This window comes from Mus musculus, chromosome 12 (genome assembly GCF_000001635.26).
Source record: "Mus musculus strain C57BL/6J chromosome 12, GRCm38.p6 C57BL/6J".
Lineage (NCBI taxonomy): Eukaryota > Metazoa > Chordata > Mammalia > Rodentia > Muridae > Mus > Mus musculus.
In genome coordinates this window covers 52,837,630-52,856,101 of record NC_000078.6, presented here as the reverse complement: position 1 = coordinate 52,856,101, position 18,472 = coordinate 52,837,630, and the positions used below count along the sequence as shown (strand labels likewise).

Genomic DNA, 18,472 nt, shown 5'->3' with positions numbered 1-18,472 from the left:
ATAGAACAAACAAAAGAGATATCACCCCTCCACAGGCAATTGGCTTACAGAAAACAACTGTTGATGGCCCCATTTTTAACTAGTAACCCTTACACTTAACTCCAAGAATACTCCTCTCTTGATATAATTGTCAGAATCTCAAGACTAACCTTTCAGTAACATGAATAACCATCTCTTGAACAGTTAGGTGGAGACACACAAGTGGATCAAGAGTTGAAAGTCACCATCATCTTCAGACACAGTTTGAAGCCCGCTTGGACTGCATGAAATTCTCAAAACAAAGTTCCATCAAGCTAAGTGTTGACTGCTATTCACTTTGAGTGGATTCTAGAAAAGTGATCAGCTGTCCAAGTACATGCTAAATTACACCAGTTACAAAACGATATATGTAATGTGATATAAGGGATATATATATATATATATATATATATATATATATATATATATATATATACATATATATATATATCTTATATATATATATACGTATATATATATATACACACACACACATTGATCAAAAGTTTCGAAGTATCTTTGACAGTATTTATATACCTGTTTTCATGCCAGATACTTGAGAGTTAAAGCGAACCTGAATGTATAATCCAGGTCAGCACAGTTAGGGTAAGCAGAGCAGTGTGCATGTTACACTGATGGGACCAACAGCAGGGTGGGGGTGTATGGAAAGCACAGTAATTACGTTCATCAGTCTGGGCCCTGTTCTTAATGTGTAAACACCGCTTGCTCTGAAATGAAGGGCATTAACCTTTTCCCATCGTCTCCCACAGATTCCGAGCCTTTCTTTTGCAACTGGAATAAGGGAAATAAAACACAAGAGAGGAAGGCCAGTCTTCAAAAGACTTTTTTTTTTACAAGCTGAACAAATTCCTCAGCCTCCCTTACCTCCTAGGATGTAGATTTAGGTTCTTGACAACACTATGGAGACTTTTTTTTTTTAAAAAAAGCATATTGCCTAGCGAGGGAGTGTAACACAGAGCCCATCAAAACAGTTATGCTGTGTGTGGGAGAGACACTTGGGACTCTGGTTCAATGAATGGTTCAATGACTTCTGTCCATTTAAAGAGTTCCCCACCACCCCCCCCAGCCTACCTGAATGAAGAAGTCCGGTGTGTGGCAGTGTCCTAAACAGGTTGCTGCAGTTTCCTGTCCTTTGGCCAAGCCATCCACTCTGCAATTACTCCACCATACAACAAGCAAAAAGCAGCAGAGAGAAAGCCCAGATCGGGTGACTCAAGTCGATTTGGTTTTCAACCGGCTGTCACCGGTTAACCAGCTTTACAAACAGAGAATATAATATACACACATGACTTTCTTTCCGTACCTGGACAGGCCAAGAGCTGTGGGCCTAACTGCTTTAGAGGCTTGCAGTGAACTGTAATGACAGTAAGGTTTCAAATGCTCAGTCACTCAGCTCCCAGACTGCTAACTGGAATTTCATCCCACATGTGCCCCTCACAATTAGCAGGGTTATTTTAGGCACTGACCTAAGTTCCCCGAGAATGCACGCCGATGGCAAAGTCTGTCTAATGTGTCAGTTGCTTGGTTACACTAGAAGCTTGTGTGCGAAGCTTACTGTTTGTATGGTCTGTTGGTGTGGTGTTTCTTCTGCACAACACTGCATTTTCAGCTCAGAAGAAACACCAGGATTACCCACATCTCTAAGTACCGACGGGGAGCTCAGCCCATGAGGCAGACCACAGTTACAGATTTGCTAACTGCCTGGACTGTCAGAACACGGAAGCCAAGAAGAGCATGTGAGTGTCTTGGACAGCTGTGTGGAGAAATGGTTTGATTCTTGCTGGCAGTACACATCACACAGTGCTCTGCTGCACAAGGAAACTGCCCAGAAGCCTATGTAGATTGTTCAGACCCTCCAGAGACAGCTAGAAATACAATATACTGTAAATATGTTTCACAATTATGAAAGTTTGCTGCTAGATTTTGACAGATATCCACAAAGCATGCCATTTGTCATAAACTACAAACTGACCCACCTACTGGCTAACATGACTGTTCTATAAATGTGGGTCTTAGGAAAGAAATAACCAAGAGACCGTGGAAGGGAAGGGCATGGTGCCCCCTTACCAGTGCCTGTCCTTGGCAGTGCTGAACATTCTTGCTCCTAGACATGTGGCGTGTGCTCACAAAGCTTCCAGCTTTTTCATAAACACCCCACTCATGGCTTCCACAAACACCGGGCTCCAGGAGAGAGAGTGAATATTCCAGAGGAGTAAGCAGAAGCTAGAATTTTCTGACTAGAGATCTGCTGAGAACCAGTCAGCTTCATTGTCAAAGAAGCTTAAATAAAAGCTAGAAGTGACTCATCCCCGTATTCCCCTAAAGAGGGGACTTTCTTTCCCTCACTCTGGCTCTCTCAAGCACTCCAACAGTCACCCCTCCTTGCCTGAAGAATACTTAGTCTTCTGTGAGCCCCATTTCTGCTTCTGCTGACATCTCAATAGTCTCTTCACCCCATAGCCAACACTCGGAACAAGCAACTCTAGTTGACCCTTGCTGTGCCCAGTTCATTTCTGCAGGGCTGCTTTAAAGTGGCACTGTGTCCTTCGTGGGTGATAATAAAGGTTTGCTGAGTAGAGGAGCTCTAGAGTGCTACAGAATTTCTGGGAAAGAAGGCTACACTGAGGTTCAAAGCAAATTCTACTTAGCCTGCTATTAGTTGTGGTGACGAGTAGTTCTGAGGTGGCAAACAAATGCCATGTACATTATACATAGTAAGCCGCATGCATGGCCAAGCTTACGTACAAATGTGGCTCACTTAAAGCCGATTCTCAGGTCATCAGTCCAGAGCATTTCTAGTCTGTCAGGCCCGATGATAAGACTTGAGTGACCCAGCCTGAGGCCTCTCACTTTATTCTCTTCCTGACAAAGTCATTTTCCATGAGCTGAAATTCTTCCATTGGTGATGACCACACAGAAAGGTAGATAGGGTCAAAGCCACCTCATAAGGAGGATTCTCACACGCGAATGATGTACCCTGGTGACACTTTAACTCCTGAATTATTTGAAAATCTTCCCCAAGTAAGGAAAAGAAAAGCATATTTGCTCCAGAACTTGTCATGACATCTAGAAAGCTAGGACATCCCTTAATTTCTTTATTGTCACTTTCCTCTATTTGACAGCATATTAGATAGATGTAGATGATATAGATATAGGGCAGAGATATGCCATGTCATCTCAATGGTCTCTTTACCCCCTACCTGTATATAGTAGGCAATTGAAGTTCTCACTACAGAATATTAAAAAATGTTACTTGACTGTTGGTTGTTACATCAGAAAAAAATAACACATTTTAAGATACATTTGTCATAGACGAATGTTTCTAAGCATTAATTCTCTGTATAGAAACAACTGGAAAAACACATAGGCACATTCCTGGCCAGAAGCACATCCAGGCTTGTGCAGATGGTATTGGGAGATGAAGGAGAGTAAGGACGATCAACCTGAGCTGATGGAGGGAGAGTGCACTGAGCTCAGCTCCTGAGAGTGTGTCCTCTGTCTGCTAAGTACTACACTCTGTCTATCACAGGGCAACCTAAATTCAAACTAACAATGGGAGGGAGGGATGGAGGGACAGAGGGAGAGACAGAGCACAATTTCAGTTCTGTGGTCATGGTCACTTAACATTCTGGCAGGAACAAACAGGACATGTACTATTTTTAATTTTTATTTAAATAGCTGTCAGCTCTTGCTAGCTCAAAAGAAGAAAGATGGCAAAATCAAGACAGGATTTTCTAACCAGAACCAAGTACTGGCATCAGTCTGGATAAAGCTATGCATAGTTGAGAAGTTACATATTCCTTATGGAATCTAAGAAACGTGTAAATATAATTTTGTTAGTCAGCCATACCCCAAATATTTATGTAGATTGAGTTTTCATGATCTAAACTGCATTAGACTAGAGGTATCTTGGTCTGTAGATTCATTTGGATTTTAGAATATTTATATGTGCACAATAAGATATTTTAGGGAAGAAACCCATCTGGGTTTCATGTATATCTTGTATACATAGCTCAAAGGTAACCATATATATTATTTGTACCATGCCTGTGTTTTTATTGCAACCATCACATGAGTTCAAGTGTAGTGTAGGATTTTCCACTCTGACAAGATATTGGCAGTCAAAAAGTTTCACTCTTTGGAATACTACATATTTTAAAATTTCAAGTTAGGGATTCTCTCTCTCTCTCTCTCTCTCTCTCTCTCTCTCTCTCTGTGTGTGTGTGTGTGTGTGTGTGTGTGTGTGTGTGTGTGTGTGTGTGTGTGTATTTGGTGCTTCAGATACAAGGTTAATACAATTAAGATCTCTATATGAAAATTCTATTTCTTGACTAGCGTTCAATAGAAAACATGCATTCATTTGAATATAAGTTAATTAGTTCAACATTCATTATATACTAAGCTCTATATTCATTTCAGAGAAATTCTAAAATGAAAAGAATTTTGTTTCAGTCCTCAGGGACCTTAGAGATAAACAGTTCCCAAAAGAAAGTTGCCTGCTTGGCCAAGCAGTGTGTCAGCCTCATAAGGAATAAGAGCTCCACAGCGGCCGGTAGGAGAGCACTGGAGAGAAGCTGCAGACTGTGAGGCCTGTAAGCCAGAGAACAAGAGGAGAAGCCCATCCCAGGAGGCCATCCTGACATGGGTAGGAAGCTAGCGGGGTGGGAGCTGGCTTCATTCTGTCTGCTTCTTTGCCTGTGAAATGAATTTCTCAGTTGGAGATAAAGCTCTATGGGCTACCAAAACACTCGCTGTGAAGTTCCTGCCTGGACTTCCCACGGAATGGACCCTAATCTGAACTGTGAGTGTAAGTAAATCCCTGAGCTACTTTTGGTCAGAGTTGTTCTTGTCACAGCAACAAAAGTCAAACCAGAGCAGCTCACGCTATGCAATGCTTACGACCAGTACAGAGATTGCTGTAGACATAAGCCTGGTTCTTACAATGATACATACTACAGTTTAAGCCAATGGCTCAGAATCACAAAGTCCTCTGAACTGGAAATCTTCTAACTCAACTTCCTCTTAATGTGGAGGAAACAAACCTAATTTCCTCTTAATGTGGAGGAAACAAACCTAGAAGGTCATCCTTTGTTCTAGTCACAGGCCAGAAGGGGACAGCCCCTGAGCAGAGGCAGAGAGATCTCTCAGTACCCATAGCACAAAAAGCCTGGCTGCAGTAGATGCTGCAAGGCCATGTGTACAATATAGGCAGTGCTAGACAGAGGGCCACAGAGAGCTGCTCTTGGATTTAAACACAATGCTGAAGGCTTGGGTCCTGTTCACAGTTTTGAAAGACCTTTCCTTGTTTTCACAGGGAGTGGGAGTGGAGTCTTTTCAATAACACAAACAGCTACCACAGTTGGGCCCACGGTAAGGCGGTGGGACTGAGACAAAGTGAACAAATTTATTGAAACAAAACAGAACGAAACCACAGGGAACTACAAAAGGCGTGATTCAGTGACCGATGGGCTCTAATGTGAGAACAGGCAGAGAAGCTGTGAACAGAGTTCCTCATTTCCTGTCACGAGTGACTGGGTACCCCAGAAGGAAGGATCTGGCCTAAGGCACAAAGCAATTGAGGAAGGACGCTTTCTAGTGGCATCCCAGCAAGAGGACTTTGAGGATTCAAGGTCCTTTGCTCCTCCCAGAGACATGGGCTTAGTGTGGACTTATTATCCTCTGAGAAGACCATGGTGCTCTGACAGAAGACTAGCTTTCCATTTCCATGTTATTTTTATTTCTGGTTAGGACAGACTAGCTTATGAACACCAGCTACCACACTAAGGGAAACTAGAGAGCTAGAAAACCAAGCAGTCTGAAGGCATCAGAGAGCCGCTTCCAGGGCAGAGGGGAATCCAGAATTTAGGATCCCACCCAGAACGGAACGCAGAGGGAAGGTACTGTCACCATCTTCTCATACAGATTCATAAGCACAACTGAGAGGTGGGGAGGCTGAGACAAAATTAAAGTAGACTCCAAAGCTAGAGGGAGAAAAATAAACAAGCTCAGAGCCCGCCACGAAGGTGGGATAGCGGAGAAAATCCAGGCTTTCAGAGAGAAAGGCTCAGAGGTATAGGGATAACTCAGAAATAGATAATTCTTTACCAATTGAATCCAGTAATACACACACACACACACACACACACACACACACACACACACTCACTCACTCACACATATACATAAAAATTAGATACATTCATTCTGGGAACGAAGGTTGGCTTAATATTTTAAAAAAATGATTAATCATATGGTCTCAGTATGTTTGGAGGGGGGAATTTGATAAACTTTATAAACCATAAACATTTGAACAAAAGAAGCCAAATACACAAAGATACATCTTATATGACTACAATTATTGGAAGCACCAAAACGGGCAGACTTAGGTATGATATACTCCTCTAGGATGATGAATCTCTCAGTTTGGAGTAGACACAGAGTCACTAGCTAGAGGCTCCTTTGCTGGGGTCGTTGTTGTAAGAGGACAGAGACTGGGTAACTGGGATCTCCTCCTCCTACAGGCTCAGTGATGCTATATATAGCTCGCTTCTGTGCTGAGGTGCATGGCTAGATGCATTCCGTCTAGAAGGTAACTGGCAGCAGTTGCCCCCAGAGAGAAGACTGTGTGTTAGGAGTAACAGGCAAGGCACCTTCCCATGGGAAGCCATCCTGCTTACCACCTTAAGAATTTTGACTCCTTGAATGCATTATTGAATCATCAATCAACCAAAAAAAAAAAAACTGAATATAAAAACTAAATCTTTATATATTAACTCCAAAATATTCTGTGAGGTAAGATAACTGGTCACATATAGTAGTCAATAAAGGCTGTATCTAATTTTTAAAAAAAAAAGGAAAAAAAAAAAGAATGTGAACACAGATTAGAAGTCTAAATGACTAAACACTACATGGTCAGTAGACGTTCTCACTACAGAACACGGGCGGGGGGGGGGGTTGTGGGAGAATGTCATTTGACTTGATTTTGTACAACAGTTTTTTTAACTTTTTATTGATTCCTTGTGAGTTTCCCATCACGCACCCTAGTCCGGCTCATCTCCCCGTCCCCTCGTATCCACCCTTGCAACCTACCCCTAATCAAACTAACACAGATAAACAAACAACAACAAAATAAAGCATAAAAACATCTCTTTATGGAAGCTGTAGTGTGTCGCAGTGTGTCCCACAGTCTATCCCTTTTCCCACACATCTTTACTTGTAAATGATCATTGCAATGATTGTTGTCAGTCTGGTCTGAGATCCCTGGTTTCTGTGATACCATCAGTATTGTATGCTCACGGGTCGTGAACTCTGAACTTGCCTGAGCCAGCTCTGCCCTTCACCAGCGGCAGGACTCTAAAGAGCGAGCCTTGACCTTTGGGCACCACAGTAGAGCTGGTCCTAGTGGAGGAGGTGTGTGTGAGCCATCCTGGAGGGCGGAAGTGTGGGAGAGCTGGTGTGAGGTGGTGTGGGAACGTGGGTGATGCCCTCTCCCTTTCCCCTTCGTTAGCTGCAATAGGTGGGAGGACTATCCCTGCCCCCTCATTGACTGTAGCGCGCAGGAGAGCAGAAGGGAGGGGGTAATCACCCTGCGCCTGTGCCACCCCATGGCAGACAAGTGGAAGTGGTGGGGTTGGCTCTCCTACACTTTTACCCCCCGGGCAGCTCAGCCATAGCCCAGTCACAAGGGCCAGCTCCGCTGTGCTGCTTGGGCAAGGTGCAGGCCCCGCCTCCCCAGATGCTGTCAGCAGTGAGAGATAGGGCCAGCTCTCCAGAGTGTTGCATCCAGTGAGGAGCAGGGCCAGCTATGCACAGTCCTTGGATATTCACGTAGTCCCCACGGACTGCCCCAACCAGGGAATCCCCATGTTCTCCAGTGAGGCATGAACACTGACATTGTCGACACCAGCTGCTACAAAGCCACAGACCCAGACATGGCCCTCCGTGGCAGCGTAAGCTGGGACTTCATCAAGGCCCCGGGTGGCAGAGCTGGCTCACAGCTGGCCACTCCTCTCCACCCTCCAGTCTCCGGTTTCATCTCTCTTCATTATGCTCAAGCTGCTCCACTTCTCTTTCCCTTTTGTCTGACCAAACACTGTGTTGACTCCTGCTGCAGCCTGGGCACATGGCTGCCAACTCCGGGTGACATCCTCCATCTGTGTTGTGTGGAGTGGTAACAAGTGGGTGTCTGTGGCCCACATGTGTTGTGCACTGGAGGGCAGGTCTGTGGGTGGCACAATGGTCTTAGGTCTCTGTTTATCTTCCTCTGGCTGCACTGTGCTGCCTGGATTTGACTTGAATTTTGTGAGTCCTACGCATAAGACAGCTTGGGCCACCAAGCCAGGTATCAACCTAGGATCAAAAAAAAAGAAAATGGCTGCCTTCTGCTCTGTCCCTAATATAAGGAAAACACTACCGACAAGGTGTCTCTTTGCCCATTGCCAAGGGTACAACCATCTTTATATCAGAAAGAAATATAGTATATTTTAAGGTACTTTTATCATAGATGAAACTTTATATCCACTAATTCTTTGTGCTGAAACAACTGGAAAACCCACATAGACAACTTCCTGGCAAGAAACACTTTCAGGCTTGCACAATGGTACTGAGAGATGAGGCAGTAAGAAACATCAACATAAGCTGACAGAGGTAGAGTGCACTGAGCTCAGTTCCTGAGTGTGTGTCCTCTGTTGAATACTAAACTGTGTCTAGCACAGTAAAATCTAAATTCAAACCAATGGTGAGCTAAAGCCATTTTTTTAAATGTGTGTATTTGGCATCACAGATCTTCTGGCTCTACACAACTGCTTTCTTCCCTCAGAATAGCTGGATGAGTCAATTTATACGACTGTCATCAAACCACGAAAGGAAACACCAGACAGTGTGACTGTGAATGGGTACCTCTCGGTGACTAGGCATGGATACTGAAGAAAATAAAGCCTGCGAGTCCCCCTATGGTGGTGTTATTTCAGGCATAAGTGTCTGGGGATGGGCATAGACCTTTCATTAGTGCAGGACCCCATGGAGGAGAGTTCACTATTTACATCATTCACAGGCTTTTTCCTCTTCAACTACAACCAAAACCCTCTCTTATTTGGAGCAATGATGCTCAGTCTCCACTGAAGGATAATTTGCTTTCTCTTTAGATATCTGACATAGCACCTATAGTTCTCCTAAGACCAAAAATTCCCTTATTATGTATAACTTTAAAAAAAAAAAAAACCTAAAAAGTTTAGCCGGAAATAGGGCTCGGTTGTTGAGAGCACTCTCACTGCCTGTCTCTGGAGGACTTGGGTTGAATTCCTAGCACCACATGATGGCTTAGTAGTCTGTAAGTCCAGCTTCAGGGGATGGATTGAGTGTGTTCTAATGGTCTCTAGGAGCACCAGGTACACACATGAACACACATGAATACATACACGCACACACACATACATGTGTACACACACAGGTAAAACACTCATACCCATAAAATAAAAATAAATAAGCTCTAGAAATAAAAAAGAAGAGACTAAAGTGTTTATCAGACACACCGAAAGCAAAATTATTAAGAACAGCAACCCGAATTCTAAGGTCCAGCTCCCTCAAATTTGCAGAAATACTGTTTCATCTTCTCACAACTCAGGGTGCATTACAAATCCTTAACTGTCCTCAAAGACCTAAGTCATCGTAACTCCAGTGTGAGGAAGATGAAGACTTCAGAAACTCTTAGTCTGGGTGGGGCTGCTATAACAAAGCATCATCACTAAGTAGCTTGTGAGTGATAGAAATGTGTTTCTCGCAGTTTTGGAGGCCACAGATCCTGGGTTAGATAGCTTATGTCCATCTCCCTTGTCCTCATCAAAGAGCTACATCACCACCCTTGGCCACTCACAAACAGATCTTCTTACTATTTCCCAATTTAACTTTTTAAGTTATACTTCCCTTTTTTTAAATAACTCCATCTTTAAATCAGTTCCCTGTACCAGCATCTTACTAAGCAGGCTCTTCCTGTGTAGTTTAGAAGGCTCTGCTTTCATTATTCACACTTTCTTTATATATATATATATATATATATATATATATATATATATATATATATTATTAGGTATTTATTTCATTTACATTTCCAATCCTATCCCAAAAGCCCCACACACACCCTCCCACACCCACTCCCCCAACCACCCTTTCCCACACCTTGGCCCTGGCGTTCCCCTGTACTGAGGCATATAAGGTCTGCACAACCAATGGGCCTTTCTTTCCACTGATAGCCAACAAGTCCTTCTTCTGATACACATGGAGCTAGAGACAAGAGCTCTGGGGGTGCTGGTTAGTTCATATTGTTGAACCTACAGGGCTGCAGATCCCCCCAGCTCCCTGGGTACTTCCTCCAGGTCTTCCATTGGGGGCACTGTGATCCATCCAATAGCTTACTGTAAGCATCCACTTCTGTGTTTGCTAGGCCCTGGCATAGTCTGACAAGAGACAGCTATATCAGGGTCCTTCCAGCAAAATCTTCCTAGTGTATGCAATGGTGTCAGCATTTGGAGGCTGATTATGGGATGGATCCCTGAGTATGGCAGTCTCTAGATGGTCCATCATTTCATCTCAGCTCCAAACTCTGTCTCTGTAACTCCTTCCATGGGTGCCTTGCTCCCAATTCCAAGAAGGGGCAAAGTATCCACACCTTGGTCTTCCTTCTTTTCGAGCTTCATGTGTTTTGAAAATTGTATCTTATATCTTGGGTATTCTAAGTTTCTGGGCTAATATCCACTCATCAGTGAGTACATATCATGTGAGTTCTTTTGTGATTGAGTTACCTCACTCAGGATGATGCTCTCCAGGTCCATCCATTTGCCTAGGAATTTCATAAATTCATTCTTTTTAATAGCTGAGTAGTACTCCATTGTGTAAATGTACCACGTTTTTTGTATCCATTCCTCTGTTGAGGGGCATCTGGGTTCTTTCAAGCTTCTGGCTATTATAAATGAGGCTGCTATGAACACAGTGGAGCATGTGTCCTTCTTACCAGTTGGAACATCTTGTGGATATATGCCCAGGAGAGGTATTGCGGGATCTTCTGGTAGTACTATGTCCAATTTTCTGAGGAACCACCAGACTGACTTCCAGAGTGGTTTTACAAGCTTGCTCCACCAACAATGGAGGAGTGTTCCTCTTTCTCCACATCCTCGCCAGCATCTGCTGTCACCTGAATTTTTGATCTTAGCCATTCTGACTGGTGTGAGATGGAATCTCAGGGTTGTTTTGATTTGCATTTCTCTGAAGATTAAGGATGCTGAACATTTTTTCAGGTGCTTCTTAGCCATTCGGTATTCCTCAGGTGAGAATTCTTTGTTTAGCTCTGAGCCCCATTTTTTAAGGGGGTTATTTGATTTTCTGGAGTCCACCTTCTTGAGTTCTTTATATATATTGGATATTAGTCCCCTATCTGATTTAGGATAGGTAAAGATCCTTTCCCAATCTATTGGTGGCCTATTTGTCTTATTGACGGTGTCATTTGCCTTGCAGAAGCTTTGCAGTTTCATGAGGTCCCATTTGTCAATTCTCGATCTTACAGCACAAGCCATTGATGCTCTATTCAGGAATTTTTCCCCTGTGCCCATATCTTCAAGGCTTTTCCCCACTTTCTCCTCTATAACTTTCAGTGTCTCTGGTTTTATGTGGAGTTCCTTGATCCACTCTTGAGAACTCTCTGTTCAGGTCCCAAGACCATTTTTCAAAAGGATCATTTTTTTTTTTTAAAGCTTCGCTTTTTGAGTTCTTTATATATTCTGGAAATTAATCCTCTGTCAGACGTATAGTTGGCAAAGATTCTTCCCATTCTTTGGGCTTCCTCTTCACTCAGTCATTTCTTTAGCTTTTTAGTACAGAAGCTTTTCAGTTTTATGAAGCCCCACTTGTCTATTGTCCTTAATTCCTGAGTAAATGGACCCTTTTTCTGGAAGTTTTTTTTCCTCCATCTCTATCATGTAGTATACTGCCTATCTCTTTTCTGGCAGTTTCAGGTTTCACATTTAAGTCTGTAATCCATTTGGAGTTAGTTTTTGTGCAAGGTGACAGATATGGATCCAATTCCACTTTATGTTCTTTCTTTCTTTCTTTCTTTCTTTTTCTTTTTCTTTTTTTTTTTTTTTTGCATTATTGTCAAATACTAAATGGCTGAAGTTACATATACTCATGTTTGGTCTTTGAATTGTTCCCTTGGTCTACCTGTCTGCTCTTGGTCTACCTGTGAGGCTCTTCCTGCGTGGTTTAGAAGGCTCTGGTTTCATTATTCACACTTTCTACCTCCCAGAGAACGCCAGGACACAGTGAAATTCAGCCAAGAATGACACTGCTCCACAGCAAGGCTGGTCTTTCTCCTGTTGCCCCAACCTGTTCCTCATTTATTTCTCAATTTACTACGATGGTCTTAACCACCTACATTTCTACCAATATGCTACGCCAACTCGGTGTTCTTTAGTAGCCCGAAGCTTTCTTCACTACTTCCTGCTCTCCTTCAGTTTTTGGCAGAGTCACGCAGACAAAGGAGTGTTTAGGCTTTCTGAATGTGCACTGTACAGCTCCTCCCGTCTCTATTCATTGCTCATTACAAACCCACTTTCACACGTCGAGCCGTTACAGCAGCACCTCCACATCTTGGTACCAGCTGTGAATCTTATTTCTTCGTTTGGGCTGCCATTCATAAATGAGTTAGTCTACAAACGACAAGATCTACTTCTCACAGTTCTAGAGGTTGGGAAATCAAGACACTCTTTGACAGGGTATATTTTGAACACACACTTTCTCATTCATATGAGGCACCTTCTTGCTACACTCTTACACAGTTAAAAGGCCGCACAATCCTGGGGATCTCTACAACAGTTCTGGTGACAATCTTGATGGCTCTGCTCACAGATATTTAGGACTATGTTCAGACCATAACAAAACTCCTTCTTAATAAACTTATTAGAGACTTCCTATGCACAAGTGCCATGAGAAGAAATCATGGCCCATATGTGAGTCCATTTACAAGGGGAAAAAAATAAGAATATAGTATTAAGTTAAAGGAATAATGTCTACCAACAAGCAGCTGAAAGAGGCAGGTGTAGATACCTGCACCCAACCAATGGACAGAAGCAACTGACCTCTGTGGTTGAAAGCTGGAAGAAGCTGAGGAGGAGGGCGACCCTGTAGGAGGACCAGCAGTCTCAACTAACCTGAACCTTGGAGATCTCTCAGATACTAGAAGACCAACCAGGCAGCATACACCACTGATATGAGGCCACCAACACACATACAGCAGAGGACTTCTGGATCTGTGCTCATTCATAGATGATGCACCTAACCCTCAAGAGACTGGAGGCCCCAGGGAGTTTAGAGGTCTGGTGGGGTGGGGTGGAGGGTGGAGACATCCACGTGGAGACAGGGGTGGGGTGGAGAGGAGGTATGGGATGTGGAACAGTTAGAGGGTAGACCAGAAGGGGAGTAAAATCTGGAGTTTAAAATAAATAAATAAATAAATAAATAAGAAAGAAATAATGTCTAAAATTTTGATTAAGTCAGACTTAATGCATATAAATGAGAATTAGAAAAAGGAAATTCATCAAAATAGCAATAGTACCAGTGGGTCATAGAAAATGTTTGTAAAAATATGTATTATTTTTATTATCAGGAGGAAGCAATACTAGAAACTTTGTCTCTCCTTCCCCTCTCTTTTGTGTGTGTCTGTGTGTAGGCCATAAGTTGACAATGACTGCTGTTCTCATCCATTTTCCATCTTATTTGTTGAGGCAGTCTCTCAGTGAACTTGGAGTTCACCAATTCAGGTTGACCAGTGAGCTTTAGTGACCTACGAGCCTGTGTCTCCAGCTCTGGGGTTACAGACACTGTGCCCACCACAGCATAATGGGTGCTAGAGATCCTGGTCCTCATAATTGAGTGGCAGGCATCTTACTGACTGAGCCATCTTCGTAACAAATACAATTATCTTTAAAACAAATGAACCATTTATTTATTTGTCTTTTTACTATGGATGGATGGGAACGGGTTGCTACAGCACACACAGAGAAGAGAGCTTCCCTGCTGAAGTCAGTTCTCTCCTCCTACCACAAGAGTTCCAGAGATCAAGAGTTCTCATCTGCTGAGTAACCTTGATGGCCCACACACGACTTTTAAAATCAACTACTTGCAATACTGAAAATGTATCCAAGTAAGAAGTTGCTATTTGCTTAGTAAAAGCCACATGTTCTTAGGTCTAAAACTGAGTCAATAGAATTCTTTTTCAGAAAGCATTTACCCCATATTGTTAGGGAATTTTTTAACACAGCAAGTTTTCATGGAAATAAAAATGGGCATCCCGCTCCCCTCCCCTCAGGCTAGTTTTCTTAGTTCTTTATGACCTGAGTGTAGCTCCTCCCTCTTACATACTAATTTTATCCTGTACCAAATAGGATAGCTCAGGAGAAATCAGAAAGTCCTGGCCATTGCACTAAGGAAATTCTTTCATCTTCTATTTTAATCCATCCCATTATCCTCCATGTATCTGTGTGGCCAGCCTCCATCTATCCCTCAGGTTTCCCACTGTGAAATGCCGTAGTCATTTCTCTTCCTATCTGGCCAACTCAGTGGAGCGTCTGTGTCATGTGCGCTTTCCATATTCTCCCCATGGATGTCAACTACCTTCTCCGCTGGCACCTTGAGCAGACACACATGTCAGATTCACTCTCACTATACACCAATTATCCATCTCTTGCACCCAGTCATGCTATCTGAGCTCAGTGACGGTGGAGTCTCTTCTAACGGTCTACTCTCTCACTTGGCTTTGCAACCTGTAGACAGTCAGTCTACCTTAATAATTGTCATCACCCATTGGCTGTTAGGTTAACTGTTGCTCCTCTACATCTTGACTCCAAACGGAGCTTGGAAACTTCTTCCTCAGCACTCACTAAATTATCCAATCGTCCAAACATCTGTTGGTGAAAGGACACTCATCTTCCTGACAATGACTAACGGTCTTGTAGATATGAGGGGAATATCTTCCTGAAAGATTGTATGGCAATCACACAGTAGCTTGCCTTGACTAACATGTATGTGATATTTCTTGGCAACAACATTCACTAATGCTGGCTCTTAATAACTGACAAAATTTAAGAAGCTATAACTCCAACTATGAGGCTGATGCAGGGGGATGATTTGAGTCTACTGTGGCTGTCCCCGATAATACTGAGACCTCATATTTTTTTGATTGCATTTGATTTTTGAGACAGTGTCTTATGTATTCCAGGATAGCCTCAAACTTGCTATGTGGCTGAAGATGACCTCAAACTACTGATCCTCTCTTTAGTGCTGAGAATATAGTATGTCTCATCATTACTGGCAAAACCACATCTTTTTGATTATCAAAAGAAGATAAAAGAAGAAAGTAAAAAGGAAATTTAAGACTCCATACATGACAATACTCAGCATATGCCTACATGCTAAGTCTGTGGTTGGTTTTTGATGTTTAGTGGGGGTGACTGCTAGGTCTGTCAAGCTGGGTAAAAGATTCATTTTAAAGGCTAAGCCCTGCGATGGTAATACCCATTTGTAGAAGACTCCAAGACTCCCCCATCATATTAGCTACATTTACATAGTGCTTTCCATTCCAGGCATTTTTCTAAGCATTTCACAGATATTAGTCAATCTAATGGTCCTTACAGTCCTAGGAGAGCTAAGCTATCATTGTAACCATCATTTTACAGTGAGAAAAACAAGGCATAGAAAGCCGCTCTGTACAGCACATAAGAAGAAGATCTGGAATTCGGATGCAGAGAGTTGAACCCTGGGATGGCTATTCTTAATCAACAACTTGACTACATGTGGATTTAACTGAAACCTAAATACTTCGGCATACTTATGAGGCTTTTTTTCTTAATTAGATCACTTGAGATGGAAAGGCCCACTTCTAATCTGGATCTTTGAGGTGGGAAGCTACAACTTTTAATCTACATATTTTGAGGTAGAAAGATTCATCTTTAATCTGGGCCACACCATCTGCTGGCAGCCTACATAAAAGGCATGGAAGAAAGAGACTGCCTCTCCTTTTGCCTATTTGTTCTCATTCTTGCTAACAAGTCCATTCTTTTACTAGCATTAGAGCCTACTTCTTCATGGTTCTGCCATATACTGCAGACCAGCTGAGACATCTAGACTTGTGGACTGAACATCTGGATTCTTGGATCTTCCATTTACAGACAATCAATGTTGGATTAGTTGGACCATGGTGTGCGTATGTATGTATGTATGTATGTATGTATGTATGTATGTATATGTGTGTATGTATGTATCTATATGTGTGTGTGTATATCAAGTCCACACACATACATATATGGACTTGCTATCTATGCAGACTATATATACCATATACACACACACACACATATGGACTTTATATATATTTCATACACACATACAGATATTCATTCTATAAGTTCTAAGAATCTATGCCCCTAGCTACCACTCTATGTTACCTCTCAGCTACTCTCTAAAACAAAAAATGCTGCATCACTGAAAAACTGGCTAAATTTAGTGTGGGGAGGGCCAGCACAGTGACTATGACACGGCATTTTTGCAAGGTTGTGATACAACACTAGTCTTGGAACTGTGGCATTAAGGAGTTTGTCATGCGGACATCACACACATAAGGAAGCCAAATCCCCTCAGAACTGAGCTGCAATCCTGCAGCCTCGGCTACTTCTTGTGAGAACTGTGAACGAACACTGCTATTGTGTTCTGTATTCATCTGCTTCCACTTATGGGTTTCATCTGTCCTCCTCAACTCTGGCAATTCAGAAAGACTTTTAGCTTGGGGCCCAGTAATACAAGGATTTGAATCTTCATCTGAAAGAAGTGAAATGCAGTGAGAATAGAGTGGACTGTGGGAAATAAGGCTAACACTACTCAGCCTTCGCATTGCTGTACCGATCAATACATCGTCCAGAGTCAATCCCACAAGGGAAGTCACTTAACATTGTCTAGCCTTCACTTGGCTGTTTGCTCTTGTCTGAGTAGTGCGGCTTTGAAGGCATCTCAATAAAGAGCCCTTTGCATTTCTCTCCTGCCTCTCGACCCCAAGGAAATGCTTCTAGATGTCCGCTCTCCTTCCCAGGAGATAATCTTCTACAGATAATCCTTTGAAAGACTGACTGTTATGGGAACAGTAAACAAATGAGGTCAGAATTTTCATCAGGTTTTTTTTTTTCATTGCAAAGCCAAACAACAGTGAAAATACATCATAGACGTATACCAAAGGGTGATATACTAAACACTTGCTTCTGTTTAAGTGCAGAAAACTGTAAAGGTATTAAATAGTTATTTATAAAGTATAAGCATTGTGCATTAATTGTGAACATAATTGTGAACACAGGACCTGGGTTCAGTTTGCAGCACCCACCTCATGGCTCATAACCACCTATGATGCTAGCTTCAGGGGGTCAAACATCATCTTGTAGTCTCTGATGGCAGCAGGAGCACACACATCATACATGCAGGTGAGACACTTCTAAAAGGAACTAAATAAATATGACTCATGAGTAAAAGAGTTGTCTGCATAAGATAAAGATTAAATTTTAGGTTTCCAGACCACTGTAAAAAGCACAGTCATATGTATGTACCTATAATAGTCATATGTACCTATAACAATCATATGTACCTATTACAGTCATATGTACCTATAATAGTCATATATGTACCTACAGCCCAGTATTAGGGACTGAAGACATGGAAACAGGATGATGTCTGGGGCTTGCTGGTCAGGTCCAACAGTGAGAACCGCTGTCTGAAAAGTGCTTGACTTCCACTCATGTGCATACATCCACACTGTGTACAGATCCCTACTCTCGTACACAGCAGACATAAACACACACGTCAGATTTTAGTTTTAAAAGATAGCTGGGCAAGAAAGGAAAGCTGAAAAGGCCTTGTGCCTGCAGACCTGCTCAGCTGGCTGAGACAGAAGCGATACTCAAAGCAGGTACTACACCTGGCCGCAAACAGGCAGAAGAGAGTTCTGCTCGCCCCTTCGCTGAAAAAAAGAATTACAAGACGCTGCCTCTGTTCCTCACTGAGCTGGGAATATGGCCGTCACCAGTCCTTCAAAATGCCCTGCCCAAACGCCACCTTCAAAATAAGAACTAACAAGAAAAATGTTCCCTAAACACGATACACAAGTGTAGCCAATATGAAGGCTGGAAGAACAGTGACAAGAAGGCAGGTTCCAGGGACAGCTGGAAAGTCAGTTGCATTGACAACCTTGGCTCCGTGGGAGAAAAATCCCTCAGTTCTTCCATTTGTTACGTGAGTTTGAACTAGGAAGGTGGAATTAGGAGGAGATGCGGCCCAGGCACCTGCCACATGGTAAACGTCAAGCAAAGTTCTACTGTGACTGTCACAAACTCATATGCAAAGTAAAACATGC

The 18,472-nt window shown here is 42.6% G+C and overlaps 1 protein-coding gene across 12 annotated transcripts in view; it reads right to left on the bottom strand.

The window, feature by feature from the left end:
- Akap6 (A kinase (PRKA) anchor protein 6) overlaps nt 1-18,472 on the bottom strand; it is a 456,981-nt gene that overhangs the window by 299,467 nt on the left and 139,042 nt on the right. Inside the window, exon 1 of one of the 12 annotated variants that reach the window (XM_006515829.4) lies at nt 1,111-3,223. The exons of 10 other annotated variants lie outside the window; for them this stretch is intronic. The gene's annotated coding sequence lies outside the window, so the exon portion shown is untranslated. Of the gene's footprint in view, nt 1-1,110; nt 3,224-18,472 lie in introns of those variants that run through there. One more of the 12 variants, XM_030246700.1, reaches the window with a different exon arrangement.